Below are 11091 nucleotides of genomic sequence, written 5' to 3' on the forward strand. Positions count from 1 at the left end.
GATGAATTCACATGAATTTAGCTATACAACCAAATACATTATTAGTAAAGTATACATAAAAGTGAGTTGAGATAGGTATGAATATTTAGTTCTAATTTCAAAAGAACCTTAATTTGAATTAAATTATTTAGTAATGATATGAAATTGACCTGAATAGAGCTTAATTGATACAGAGTGCTCATGTAGCTTGCTCCTTCTAATTTGAGATTAGAGGATAGTTTATTGATTGTATACCCTGACGGACCAACCACCTTTTACTGTTTATAAATAATTAGATACTAATTAAATGTAACATGAGAGTTGTATGTAATATAAACTTAAAAGAGATGAACCGATAAATCTATTTAGATGGAAAAAAGCTTTAAAGAATGGCCAACCCCTTCATCTCAAATTTCAGCCCTAAACCTATAAAGTTACTCAAGACCTTCTTTTTTATGTCACAACTACTCTCTCTTTGCTCTTAAATTGTTCATTCTGAACTGAGGGTTTTTCCGCTTTTGATTTTGAACCTAAAAGTAAAAAGAATGTGAAATAGTCAACCTTACAAAGCTATGCAGCGAGCAAGGTTGGGTTCTGGCTCAGGTGGACTTAATGAAGTTGCTGATGGAATCGTCCCTTTTCACATTGTTATTCTTTAATTATTAATACTTTTTGAATTAAATTTCATCCTTTTTTTGTTTTGAACTTGTATTTGGTTGTAAAGTAGGAAATTATTTGTCCATTTGGGGATGTATGGGTATTGCTCTAGATATTTTCTCGAGTTTATTTTTATCTTTTTTTTTGTTCCTAAGTATACTTGGTGTTTAGTTGTGTAAGATTATATGCTTCAAGTTGGTCGGTGTGGCAGAGAATGTTCTTTGTAGGACATTTTTTGGTGGTAAGTATGTTACTTTGGAAAATCATTTTATATTTTCAGTTTTTGGTTTGTTTAGAAGTTGGCGAAATACTTTTGAAAATTATTTGGATATGAAGGTTGAGTGGTTGACAACAATGTTATAGTGTTGATTGTTGTAATTGATATGGAGAATGAGTTGTAATATTTTTATAGGAAAATTACTTCTGCAATAAAGTGCGGCGTTAACATTTTCTACATTTTGGTTAAAATATTATTTTCTTCGGAAAGGGCATCTTCCCTGGTTCAAGATAACCAAACATTGACAATGTGTGGAAACAACCATTTAAACCAACTCTATGTGAAAAATTCAAGTGGATGTCTTTGATTAAACTTCAATATGGTTAATGATTAGAAAAATAATTATTTCATTGACTATTTAAGACAATTTAAGTCTAATTATTTTTGAGCATTGTTAACTTAAATTCTCTTAAGTTGTGTTTGGTACTTATATTTTTCTTCAAATTTTTTCTTAGATTTTATATCATTGAGCTAACTTTTTTGATTTAGCACATTGGAGTCACCGAGAATTGTATTTTTCTTTGTTTCTTGTGCTTCTTCTGATGTGGACTGTCGCAGGTGGATAGTTCTTTTTATACACCAGAGTGGCATGCGACTCGTTTGGAAAGCGTTAAAACATCTCATATAGTTAACTAGGAAGATTTCAAATATCAGAAGGTAATATACTTAATCACCTTGATGGTGATGTGAGGGTGTACATAATCTTGGTTTGCATTTCCCAGGTTTTGCTTACTTGGACTGCATGATTTCATTGTTGATCAGTTTGTTCATTCCTGAATCTAAAGAAAATTTTGGTCGATGTAGTTATTACATCAGTTATCTAAGAACATTGTTGAATTTGTGAAGATATAATGACAACAGTGAAGGACGCGATTGGCTTAAATAATTGCGAGAGATATGTGAAGATAGAATGACAACACTTAAGAAGTAAACCTTGCAGAGTTATAGAAAAAGAGCAACTAAGTATGTTTGGTTATGGTATATAATACTTGATATTTTTCAAACACCACTAGGCCTCCATAAGGAGGAAAAATTATAAGATGTGATATATTTAGATGTCCTCTTTTGTCACTAGGTGGTTAGGTACAACTAGCAAGTCATCATATAAATTTTTTCTGCAAGTGTTTGAAAATCGGACTCTAGTGTTTGTACCCACTAAATTGACCATTGGACGACACCCTTGGATGCTAATTTTTAGCTGTTACTAGATACCCGGTCGTTGGAGAAGTTCTGCATTATTCGAATGACTTATTCCCCCCCCCCCCCCAAAAAAAAAAGCATATTTGAAGCTCCCTTTCCTTTATTGGGGTCAAGTGATACCAATTTTAAACTATTAATTATCGATTGGCTTGTGTGGATCCACTTGGATTATACAATTATCTTTTACTATCATTTCTTGATATTGAAGTTCTTTTTCTTCCCGCTCTATGTCTTATGTCGGAGATGCATAATACTAATGATACTCTTTTAGGAAGAAGAAGTGAGAAAAGGAGAGCTAGAAGCAAAAAATATAAAATGATTAGGGAATACAGGGCTCAGCTAGATATTGAAAGGGCGACCAAGCTCTCTCAAGGAAGGAATCATTCCAGCAGTAAACACAGTCGCTAAAAGGGTAAAATATTCCGAAATTTCTTAATGGGAGTCAATTTTTCTAGTTCTTTAAGTTGTTTCATATCTTAGTAGTAAAATTTCTAGATGACTTAGATCAGTTCGTTCTTGATGGTGAAAGGCACTCTTGCATATAAGAAGGACAAAGATAAAAAGAAACAGAGAACCAAAAAAACAAAGGTGAAAATTATTTTCAATCTAGACACTTTATTTGCTTTGCTTGTGAGAGCGAAAACAGTTAACCACAATATTTGTTGGATTATGCGTGTTTGTCTTGTTATACCATGAAAGGAATATCAATGCTTAAGGAGTTTTGAATTCTATTGGTTTTGCTATCCTGAACTTGCAAGTTTCTAGCTAACCTGAATTGTCTTGCTTGACACTTATTGTTTGATTGTATCTGTGATGATATATTACTTTTCCTGTCACTCGAATTCATATTCTACAGTGGTGCAAATCTCACTCGCAATGTCAGTCCCGCTGTAACTGAGTAGACGATTGAAGATAAATGGGTAAGTAGAAAAAATTGACCTGCTTCCTCATTCTATAACTACCTTATACTAGGCCATCGACTAACTATTCAACCTGTTATATTGTTTACGCTTTTCCAAGAAAATCGTTTTAAGTACATTTATGGTTTACTTTTTCTTGCTCAGGCTACCTAACTTATAATGTGAACCTCATGTGGCCTTAGTTCCAACTTGAATTTCACATTAACAAAAAAAAATGAGATAACTTCTATACCATCTCATCGAAAACCCACTGAATCACAACTCTATTACTACATAACAGATTGTTAGTCCTCCATAATTATAATCACAACTCTAATCATTCATAAGCATATTATAGTATGGGAGAGTATAGAAGACAAAACATTATCCCTATCCACGAGCTACTATCCTTCTTCTTTTCTCTCTTTTATTTCAGTCTAGTTAATTCAAGAAAATAAAATAAAAAGCACTTTAAAAGATTTTCTTTGGACTCATCATCATTCGTGTTGTTACAATACATTCAGGCTACCTAACTTATAATTTGAACCTCATGTGGCCTTAGTTCCAACTTAAATTTCACATTAACAAAAAAAGGAGATAACTTCTATACCATCTCATCCATGTCCCACTGCATAACAACTCTATTACTACATAACCGATTGTTAGTCCTCAATAATTATAATCATAGCCTTATCATTGATAAGGATATTATAGTGTAGGAGAGTACAGAAGACAAAACATTATCCCTATACACCAACTGCTATCCTGGTTGATTTTTCTCTTTTATTTCAGTCTAGTTGATTCAAAAAATAAAATTAAAAGTACTTTAAATGATTTTCTCTAGACTCATCATCATTCGTGTTGATACCATACATTAGGCTACCTAAATTATGATGTGAACCTCATGTGACCTTATTTCTAACATGGATTTCACATTAAATGAAAAAAGAAGATAACTTCTATACCATCTCATCCGCCGCTCACTGCATAACAACTCTATTACTAAATAACACATTGTTCGTAACACTCCAGAATTTTTTTTGAACAATGACTTGAGTCATTAATCATAGTAAGTGTTATTTCACCAAGGAATTAAAAATTTCTTAAGTATTAAGGTCGGTTCTCTAGATTTAGCACCAAGAGTTTCAAAAAAAATTAAATTGGGAATGACAAAAATCAGAAATTTTGAGAGTTGGGTTAATTTCAAACGACCATAACTTGCATTACAGGTTGACTTAGGTCAGATACAAGATACCATTGGAAATATCTTTTAATTATATCTCCAGATCCTCTTAGTTTTCTAAATTTTGAGTTCATATAAGTGAGATATGACCTTTTGAAGTTAGGCTGTCCGGTTAAGTAACGTTAGCCTAAATAAGTGAGGGCATTTTGGTCTTTTCCTTAACCATTCTAATTTCACTCATTTTTCGTCATATTTTAGGGGTATAATCCGTTTAGTTTCAGTTTTAAAATAATAATAAACACCTAGGGTTTTAGTTGAGAGTTCAAGAAGAGTCAAGAAAAGAAAAGAGGAGAAAATAGGCAAGGATGGTTCGTCGATGTTCTTGAGTCTAGTTGCAGATATTCACCACGGGTCTAATTAAGCTTCCATATTGTTGTTTTTATTCAGCCACATGCCAATCATGTTAATTTTTAGAAAAATTTCATGCTTAGACTTTAAAGATTAGAGTTCTTGATGAGTTCTTGAAAGGTGTTCGTAAAGTTCATTCTAAATCTTATTGTGTTTGAGTTTTGATGATTTATTGAGATAAAATTGAGTAATTTTAGTGTTGTTTCCAGTAGATTAGAGTGTAATTAATTTATTTAATCGAATCCAAGTAACTGGGGAAGAAACCGTTCGAATTTAGGTGATTTAAGGTGAGAAAACGAGCAAAAGTTCTCGGTAGAATTTTCTTGGTTGGGGCCTGGTGCGGTGCGCCTATCAGAGCTCCCCAAACCCATATATGTACTTCTGGGATGGTGCTCCACGCCACTCGTAGCCCCACGTTCGCCTTCCCCTTCCAGTTAGCCTCCTGTTGATCTTTTTGAGTTCGTTATTAAAGTGCACCTTCCCTCCTTTTTGATTCTAAGTAATCTAAGATACTTATAAAAATCTAAACTTAGTCCTAAAATGATCATAATATTGAATTCATAATTCACATTCAAGGTAGAGTTGATAATTAATTTTGAGAATTCATTCTGAAGTTCTAAGAGAGTGCGATTGATGAGTTTCTACAACTTCTAGTAACTTGTTTCAAGACTCAAGCAAGTGAGCATAAGAGTGAAGAGTATGTATTCATGAGTCAATATATCCCCTAGATCGTCCATGTGATGAACCAAAAATCTTGAATTCATAATTCTCATTCAAGAGAGAGTTAAGAGTAGAGTTCAAGGAAGTCTTTACGTTCAATTTGAATTCTTTGAGATCAATTATGGATTCGAACTATGTTTTCATGAAGTAAATAAGATAATGAGAAGATTCATATACATGAGTTACATTTAGTTACTCATACCTTCAAGTCGAATTGTTCATGTCCATAATTCCGCATGAACCCTATAAGTCCTAAAATCTTAGTTAAGAAGTACCTTTTAGTTATTGACACACCCCAAAGTTTCCACGACTTATACTAGAGTCTTATATGTTGAGTAATGATGGTGTTAGACCTAAATAAGTATAAATAACTTGTTTGAAAAGTATTGGAGCAATAGGATTAAAGAAAAGCATTAACGTACGGAACCTAGCAAAATTCAACTAGTTGAAGTCCCTGTGTTTGGTGAAGGTTTTGGAGGTCCATATGGAGTTCAAAACTTGTAAAAAGACTTTCAATAAGTAGAGTGTAGTATATAGGATCAAAAATTTCAGTCACGACACCCCAAGGACCAATGTAGGGGTCCTTGGAGAGGACCCGAACTTGGGCGAGCAAGATGCCAAGGAAGCTGCGCGCAGGCAGGTTTCTGGTGGCTGCTGCGTGACGCGCAGCCATTACGTGGAGATATGGTGTTTGCCTCGCGTCGTGGATCTGACACGTACCCTACTTCCTCAACTCAAAATTCGAAAATAAAATGGGGAAATAGCCTCGCGCACCTATTTTCCAGATTCGTAAAAAGTCGTATTTTATGTGTTTTTACATCACAAATAAACCCATTAAAGGAGGGTTCTTTTGGGTAATTTAATGGGTGACTATATAATGTATTAGGATCAGTTTTAGGTCAAATCTAACACAAAAATCAAGTCCCACAAGTTGAACTCAAAAATCTCTCTCTCCCCCAAATTCTCCCTTCCTCCAAAACTCCATTGAAGACCAAAAGAGCTCCAAGAAGAAGATCAAGCCATAATATTTTACAAATCAATTTTGTGGATTTATCATCTATAAGGTATGTTTTCTTTCACTCTTGAGAATCCTTTCCCCAAGAGGCCATCCAAAAGATGATTTCTAAATCCCCCAAAACAAAGGTTTTTCTCCTCACATGGGTCTTCTTTCTAAAACGAAATGGGAATTCAATTTTGATGAAATATGATGAATTAATGCTTTTTATGTATGAATTAATGGTTAATTTGTGAATTGATATGAGTTTTCCCTTGACCCATGTCTTTCCCCTAAATCCCTAATTTCTTGGAATGATTAAGGTGAACTGTTGAGGATGATGAACATGTCAGTTGTTTGCTTTAATTTAGTTATGTTAATAATTCATGAATTTCCCTATTTCATATGTTGGTGGTGAGTTCTTGGATATTTAAGTATGAAGTCACATGAAGGGAAATGAGGTATGATCTTGATTTTGCTTTCATCTCAATTATGCAAGGTGAAATCTACTTATGTGATAGTGAAAATATAGCTAGTTGTGTTGTTGTGATATTGGTGACAAGAATCCCTCATCCCTAACCCTAGATTCATGAATTTGCTATGAAGTATGTAAGTATGTTATGATATGATTATTGTACGATTGAATGTAACTTCTCATGTTTACAATAATTTGTCTAAAGTGAAAGGATAGTTCTCACTTGTGGTCACCTATGAGGTATTATGATAATATGTTTACATAAGGATATAGAAAAGTCTAATGTGAACTTGTATGATGTTATATCATGATTACAAAGGGAATAATTTCTTAGCATCGAAAGGGCATCTAAATGAGATGGAGGTCTAACGTTAATAAGTCCGGCCTCCTACATGGGTTTCTTCACAACTAGTAGTGTGGATTCCTAATATATGTGCTGTCTCATGAGATGAAAAACCATCATGTTTAGTAAGTCAAGGTTTATAGAAACAATCTCCTTGTCCCTTAACTATGTGCCCGAATTGGACTCTAGCTTAGTGTATCCACATATAATATCTATGTACGAATGGTTGCACCTTAGGCAAGTCTTAATCCTCTCTTTTCGGTGTGGGGGTAGAACAACGGATGCCATGTAGCTCACATGTTCTCATATCGGTTATGGTACTTATTTCCCTAAAGTAAAAGTATGAACAAGTTATGTATGTGAACTTCTATTAGGGTTGTCTTAAAGGTTATTATATATTGTAAGGGAGGGTATGAAACTTCTCTTACACATTGCACATGTGGGATCCTATAGAAGATGATAGTAGTGTTTTTTTATGACTATGATTATGATTATTTGTATGATTATATTGATAATCTATGATTAGTGTTGATGTATGAAACATGTTACATATGAGAATGTGTTGTAAGTATGAGTTGGTTTGCTTAATGTGATACTCAGCTTTGGATAGGGTTATGGGAATTTTCTCATGCATTAACAATTTTTATGCATATGGATAATACTTAGTACATGTGGTTTGTACTAACCCATATATCTTCCCTTTTCCCCAACATTGTAGGTTTGGGCCATGAGCTACCACTGAGGCTTAAGCAAGAAGTCTTGGACTAGACTCTCCATGTTTTGGTATGCCCTCTAGTTCGAGGATGCTACCACACACTCTATCTTAGTAGTACTTTTATTGTCTAATAGACATTGATTTCTTTCCTATTGTTGAAGATATTGATGTAATCCCTATGTGGCAGTTATGAATTTATGTAAGGGCTTTGCCCGAATTATTTGACTTTGTTTAGATGGTCGATATGAGACAAAGTATTAGACTAAATTTCTATGTGTTGTTATGTTGTCTATTGCGAGAAGCTTATGTATGCTTACTATGTAGAGGTCTATGTAAACCTCCTTGATATATAATCAAAAGTTTTAATTTTTTTGTGATTTTGACTTATGATTTTCTATGATGAATGCTAAAAGGCTTGTCTTAGTCCTCTTAGAGGACGCCGAAGTCGATTATGCATAGGAGGTACTCTGGGTCATAACTCTGGGTCATAACAAACATGGTATAAGAGCATGAGGTTAAATATTCTCAGGATCGATGTTTCCATTAACCACGTCTATGTAGGGTCTTATTCATAATTGTGAAGCGCACCACACTTATTAATGAGAAACTATGTGATGCTTAAGAAATTTCACTCTCTTGTTATTCCTTAGTCGTGCCTAAGAATCTTAACTCTATCCAATCCTTTATTTGTGCTTATAGGCAATGAATACAATAAGGAACAATGCTCAAAGGGTCGAAGAGGAGAATATGAATGAGTCGGTTACCCATCAAGCTCCTCAAAACCCTAAAGTTCCTATTGCAGAAGGGGCTATGTCTAATGTTGAGATAATTTCGGCCATTCATAGCTTGAATGAAGTGTTGGCTACCCAAGTTTCTAGGGATACAAGGTTGAAAAAACCCCAATGCTAATACCACCGCTTCAAGGATTAGGGATTTCACAAGGATGAAACCCCCTACTTTCTATGGTTTTATGGTGCAGGAGGATCCACAAGGGTTCATTGGTGATGATTCAAGGTTCTTGACGCTATGGTTTATTCTCAAGAAAATAAGGAACTAACCGCCTACCAACTCAAGGATGTGGCTCAAGTTTGGCATGAGCAATGGAGGGATTAAAGGTTGGTTAGAGAAGGTCAGATTACTTGGGATGATTTCAAGATGACTTTCCTTCATAGGTTCTTTCCCTTGGAATTAAGAGAGAGGAAAATGCAAGAATTCATCAACCTCCGCCAAGGGGGTATGAGTGTGAGGGAGTATAGCCTCAAGTTTACTCAACTATCAAAGCATTCTCCTACTTTGGTTGCGGATTCTAGAGTTAAGATGAACTAATTTGTCATGGGGATATCTAATCTTGTGGTAAATGAGTGTAGGTCGGCTATGTTTATTCATTGCATGGACATTTCTCGTCTCATGGTTCATGTCTAATAAATTGAGGAGCAAAAGCTTAATCAAGTTTGTAGGGAGTTGAAGAAGGTGAGAACCAAAGAGGGGAATTCTTCTAAGAATAGGTATGAGGTTCAAGCCAAACCAAGATTCAGGAAGAGGTTTTCTAATCAAGGCTCTTCTAGTGCTCCGTGTGCTGATAAGAGTAAGGTGCCTACTCCCAAGCCCCAAGAAGGAAAAGATGGTCGTTCTTATGTTGATAGGCCTTTTTATTCTAAATGTGGTCGAAAACATGATGGCAAGTGTCTTGTGGGAACGGGTAATTGCTATAATTGTGGCAAGAGTGGCCACATGAAGAAAGATTGCCCTATGATGAAGACTCAAGGAGGGGAAAATTCTCAAGCACAAGCAAATTCCCCAAATTCGAATGCTCCTAAAAAGAATTCCTTCTATACTCTCAAATCCCGAAGTGATCAAGAGAGCTCACTAGACGTGGTCACCAATATGCTCAAGTTATTTTCCTTTGATGTATATGCTTTGTTGGATCCGGAGCTACTTTGTCATTTGTGGCCCCCGTTGTAGCCATGAAATTTGATATACTACCCGATATCTTAGATGAGCCTTTTCGGTTTCTACCCATGTGGGTGATTCCGTAGTGGTAAAAAGATTCTATAAAGGGTGTCCTATTTCGTTGCCCAATAGAGTTATATTGGTTGACTTGATAGAACTTGATATGCTAGATTTCGATATTATATTGAAAATAGATTGGGTGTATGCGTGTTTTTCCTCTTTTAATTGTAGGTCATGGGTGGTCAAATGTCAATTTCTGAATGAATCCATTTTTGAGTGGAAGGGAGGAAACTCAAATCCTAGGGGTAAGATCATTTCGTGTTTAAAAGCTTGCAAGTTGATTGCAAAGAGTTGTCTCTACCTTATAGTAAGAGTGAGGGATCTTGAATCCGAATGCCCTCCTATAGAGTCGGTACCCGTTTTAAGGGAATTTCTAGAGGTCTTTACCGATGATCTTTGCGGAATCCCACCCGAATGAGAGATTGACTTTGGCATAGACTTATTGTAGGATACACAACCTATTTAAATCCATCCTTATCGAATGGCCCTAGACAAGTTGAAAGAACTAAAGACTCTACTCGAAGATTTGGTAGATAAGGGTTGTATTCAACCAAGCATATCTTCATGGGTTGCCCCAGTATTGCTGGTGAACAAGAAGGATGGGTCTTTGAGAATGTGTATCGATTATCATCAACAGAACAAAGTCATTATAAAGAATAAGTACCCACTCCCTAGGATTGATGACTTGTTTGATCAACTCCAAGGAGCGAGTTACTTTTCAAAGATTGACTTGAGATCGTGTTATCACCAACTTAGGGTGAGGGAGAATAATATTCCAAAAATGGAATTTTGAAAAAGATATGGTCATTTCGAATTCCTCGTTATGTCATTTGGCCTAAAAAATATCCCGGTGACTTGCATGGACCTCAGAAAAAGAGTTTTTAGAAAGTATCTTGATTTGTTCGTGATTGTCTTTATTGACGTATTTTGATATACTCAAGGAGTGAGAATGATCATATGTGTCACATTCGGGGAGTACCCCCTAGAAGTAACATGGTGTACTTGACCTCTCAAAGGTCTTATACAAGACCATAGTTATCATTCATCGCATTGTCATAGTAAATTTAGCAAAAAATTTAAAACTTTCTTAGCACATCATATGCTAGAAACATCACTTCATATATTTAGAAAATAACAAATTTACTTATACTCTACGTATGTTTTCCATCTTAGACTCAACAACTTTAGAGTTCATTAGGGACACGACCCTTAAAACATATACATAACTATA

The 11091-nt window shown here is 35.0% G+C and overlaps 1 pseudogene; it reads left to right on the forward strand.

Annotated features, from left to right (window-relative positions):
* Positions 1-524: 524 nt before the first annotated feature.
* LOC114077614 lies at positions 525-9812 on the forward strand (annotated as a pseudogene).
* The last annotated feature ends 1279 nt before the right edge of the window (positions 9813-11091 follow it).

This window comes from Solanum pennellii, chromosome 6, assembly GCF_001406875.1.
Source record: "Solanum pennellii chromosome 6, SPENNV200".
Classification (NCBI taxonomy): domain Eukaryota; kingdom Viridiplantae; phylum Streptophyta; class Magnoliopsida; order Solanales; family Solanaceae; genus Solanum; species Solanum pennellii.